This window comes from Lygodium microphyllum, unplaced genomic scaffold (assembly GCF_053477565.2).
Source record: "Lygodium microphyllum isolate KBCC unplaced genomic scaffold, Lygodium_microphyllum_v1.1.10 scaffold_53, whole genome shotgun sequence".
NCBI classification, from domain to species: domain Eukaryota; kingdom Viridiplantae; phylum Streptophyta; class Polypodiopsida; order Schizaeales; family Lygodiaceae; genus Lygodium; species Lygodium microphyllum.
Window position 1 is genome coordinate 796421 of NW_028229536.1, and position 4937 is coordinate 801357.

Below are 4937 nucleotides of genomic sequence, written 5' to 3' on the forward strand. Positions count from 1 at the left end.
CTGCCAAGAGTCTCTACCATGGTGGTCATTACCACCCCTACCATTATTGCCTCTAACTATCAAAGCATGAGAGGTGCAAGAAGCATCAACACTAAAACTTGCCAGATTTAGGCCTTCTAGTAGCTGTAGTTGGTGCCATCCAACTTATCAATATTAAAGATAGAACTACCAATTGAACCACCAGCCATAATGAAGGCAAACGAGTGCATAAACAATCAAAATAGGATGTTGTAGTTACTACAAACAGTCCTAAAATCACTCTCAGATCAACCTAAAAACAAGGAATACGGTGTTACATCACGTAGGGTTGAAGGTCACCATAGGGGTTTGGCAAAAAAATTGGACAAGATAGATAGAGATGTGTCTTCAAGAGATAAGTAGATTACAATGAATGTTTAAAGGTTCAAGAGGTACTTCACGGTCAATCATAGGGGTTTGAGAGAGAAGAATGTATGGGGGTTCAAGAGCTTAGACTCTGGAGATGGTAGAGATAAGAAAGGGATTGAAGGTTTCAAGCCAAGTTCTTGAAGATGTTAATAGAGCTTCCAACTGCATGTTTTTAGCAAAGATCACAAGAGTGTTATCTCATAAGTTCTAACTCAAATCGAGCTTTTTTTATTGACTGTAAGAGTAGTCACAAATTATAAAATCAAGTACAATATGATGTCATGTATCATAAACAACTCTGCATCCCATCATTATACATGATGCCATAGCATGAATCAACTTTGCATGATTACATTCAATGTAGACTGTTAGGGACAAAAGCTTATGAGTCAATTACAAGGCTTGTAGAGCAAAGAGACTTGCTTCCAAAGAGCTTCAAATTGAGTTTTTGATAAGGATAAGTTACCACAATCAAGAAATAAGAGAAAAAGATCGTCTTAATTCAACTCAAAGCATCTATGAATTATCTACAAACATTGCCTTGCCATAGGGGCACATAATACTTGCATATTTTGACAAGATGTCTTCTGTAGAGTAAGAAATGAACTAAAAGAACACTGCTATAGCTAATTCTCTGAATATGACTAAAGATATCAGCCCTAATTATATGCCAAAATTTACCTTTGATGATAGCATAAACTTCCCCTAACATGGTGTCGGTGCATTTGGTGGACAGCAGGATGAAGGGAGATTCAGGGAGACGGAAGAGAAGGGGTTCGAAGAAATAGAAGACATAGAAGAATACTCAAAGAAAGAAATAGAAAATGTAGAAGAATACTAACAGAGATGAAGCTTGCCAGTTTATTTTCTGCATTATGAGATGATAAAACTCTTGTAGACAAAAACGTGTATAAAATAATACCTTCCTCTATGATGCTTAGATCATCAATCTAATGGTTCCATTGGCTCTGAAAGGGGGGTAAAATACGAGCACACCTAGCCAAAATTTTGCAAGATTGCTCCCTCTTCATCTCCCACTTTAGAGTGTTGTTCACTACCTGAAAACAGCGATCGCACATCGCGCCATTTCACTAATATTTCTTTTTACATAGAATCCTCTTAAAATAGTTGAAAGCTACATGCTTTCTTTTACATGTTATCCTAATATAAAAGTTGTCTATAGTTTTATGGATTTTTACAAGAGATAATATCTAAAATATCAAAAATTGGCTAAAACTTATCCAAAAATCTAATATTTTTGAAGCATGGATACTAACACTAATGCCTAAAGTGGCATTGGCTCTCTAGATCTATAAGAAAGCCACACTCTAGAGTTTTTTACACAATGTGCGTGTAGCGGCATGACATCCACCCCCTCCTAACTTACACATCCTCTGGCATGTGCCAAAGTCTTACAGATATGTAGTGTTAGAAGAAGTATCTTCTGCCATGTCAATGTCTTCATCTTCTGCCTCTTCTTCTTCCTCTATGTCTTCATGCTCTTGAATTATACCCAAGTCTTCTAACTCATATGTTGAACTTTCTCTTCATTTGAAGAGCTTGATTCTCTTTCTAGCTACGTGTATTTTCATGCTTGTCCCATCCAATCAGCCAATGAATATATGGCATTGTCATGAACGACCGTTACCACATATGGGCCAAACCAACGCTTTACTATCTTCCTAGAAGCACTGTATTGATTATCTAGGCTGCTGTCATAGACAAGCACCCAGTCATTTTCTTGGATAGCTCTTGGACGAAGTCGATGTTGCCTATCAAATTTTCTTCTTTTTTTGTCTTACTATTTTTAACTTCTTGATAGCTTCTTGAACATCTTCAGGCCTTCTTTCTTGCTGCCATATGCGCAAAGTCAGCAACTCTTCTCTATTGATGCCTTTCTCCCAAGGTAGAAGACTCCATGTGAGAATAGATTCTTCAATTGGCATAATTAGTTGTTGTCCATGCATAAGTTCAGCTGGCATATAGCCAGTCACTATACTATGAGTAGTTCGGTCAGCCCATAATGCAAAAGGTAGCATTTTAGGCCATTCTTTGATTGTTCCTCTACAAGACTTTACTAGAGCTTTGAGAATAGGTTGATGTCCTCTCTCACTCTTTCCATTGCCTTCAAGATTGTAGGATGATGTCAAAGCCAACTTGATACCCAATTGAGCAAAGAATTTGCATGTCTCATCAGCATCCAATTCTCCTCTAGAGATCTATGGTTACCTTGCCAACATAGCCATATCTGCAAAATACGTCTTCAAGCAAAACGTTGACAAACATCTTGAGTGGTCTTGGTTGTTAAAGCTTTACCTTCAACTTGATTGGTTAGATATTCTCTTGCAAGCACTAAATACCACATATTCCATATCCTTGTAGGCATGGTTACAAGATCAATAACCCATCTATAATGTATAGACAAGGGATAAGTCAAATGTAACCCATCTCGATGCTTGACCATAGAATGCATCTGACACACATAACAGGTTTCAACAAAATGCTCTATATCTTGATACATGTTCTACCACTAGTATTTTTCTTTGACTTTAATAAAGGTTCCCCATATACCTCTATGGCCAGCCCACAACCTTTCATGAAATTCCTTCATTACCTATAGTTGCAACCTTTTATTACCTAAAACTCGGACAAGTGCTCCTTTCTTCTTTTTTGCGTGCTTCCATAGATGCCCATTTTTAAGAAATATGCCATAAGCTTTCCTCTTAATATGCTTGAACTCTTCATCAGTCCAAGTTTCTTTCTTCTTCATTGTGCTCAAATATTGGCCTCTTCAGCCAATCTTCTTCATAATCTTCTTCAAGGAAATGAACTAGAACTTGAGAAATGCAATGAGCATGCTAGCTTCTAGTTGACCACCCTTCTTCCATAGATAAATCTTTGATCTTTGTTGTTGTATGCTGATTTATAGCAGTACCTTTTCTTGTTCTTACTATACTTAATGCTATACCATTAAAAAGATCAGCTTCACCTGCAAGATTTATCTTTGGGTTTGTATATGCAGCAACTGAAAAGGTACTTTCAGTAGCTGTGGAATGCAATTCAGCAAGTATAGATTCTTTAGCTTCATCTTCTTCCATCTGCTCTTCTTCATTGTCATATCTTGCACGTGACAGCATATCACCACAACTGGATTTGGCTTTCCTACAACATGCTTTAATTCAGGGTTGAGAGATTTAGTATATGCAATCCATCTTAGCATAGCAATGTCGGGTGTACAGCAATTGGAAATCATGCCAAGAGTGGAAGACAATCAGTTTCTACCACTACGGAAGCACCTATAAAGTATTCGCAATCACACTTTAATGCTGTTATAACTTCCCACAATTCTCTTTTTTACTTGTGCATACCTTCTTTGACATTCATTGAGAACCTTTGCTCCAAAACAAATTGCATACATGTTACCTTCAAGGTCTTCTTGGCCAACAGTCCATCCTATCCCAATGGGACTTGTATCCACAGTAAGGATGATGGATTGACCATTTAAATAATCAGCCCTTTTGAGAGTGGGGGCTGAAATTAACAACTTCTTTAGTTTGTGTATAGTAAGAGTATGCTCTTTCCCCCAAGAGAATCTTTGGCCTTTTATTAATAATTGATAGAGATTTTCGGCTACATGAGCAAAATGTGGTATCCATACAAGATAGAATACACATGCACCAAGAAATCTTCTCACCTCTGAAATATTTGCGCATTTTTCTTGCACTCTGCTAATGGCATCTATCTCGATTGGTGAAGGTTTACGTCTATAGGGGCCACACAAATGTCCCGACCAGTAGGACTTCTTCTACTCCAAATATTGACTTAGCTCTAGAAAGGGTACGATGTACCTCTTCTAGCCTTGTCAAAATCCTGTCACAATCATGAATATGGTAAACTACAAATATCATGCACTCATCTTCGTCAAGCTCCTCATTCTTTTCATTGACTTCACATCCCTTGATAGGTACATCATTAAGAAATGGAAGAGTAAGTTGTGGAATAAAGTCCCTTAAGACTTTGTGTATGGCATTCATCATATGGGCTACGGAGTTTGTTGCACCTTGTGGTAGAGTTCACATGCAGACCAATCCAAGAGGTGTCTTCATTGTGTTAATGTCTCGGCTTTCTAATGAAAGCTAAAATTGGTCATATCCTGAATATAGGTCGCCCATAGAATAAATTGCTCTACCTACAAAAGCTTCAGCAAACTCATCAACAAGTGCACCCGAACCAATATTTCAGATTGTGACATGATTAACAGGCTGTAGATCTTGAATGAATTATAAGGATCCATTTTTCTTGGGCACGGTAAACCATCTATTTGAGTAAGGTTCTGAAGAAGGTTCTAAAACCTTAATTCTGATCTTTTCATTTAGAAGTTCCAATAATTTGGGCAAATGTGCCCTTGGAACGAGAATGGGCTTGAGATTCCAAGGCACATGTGGGACCGTAAAATTGACCATAGGAGCCACAATATTTGGATTCACACAGCATATTTCACTTGGCTGAAATGCAAAAGCTTTTCCATGTTTCATTAGCATTTGCATAAA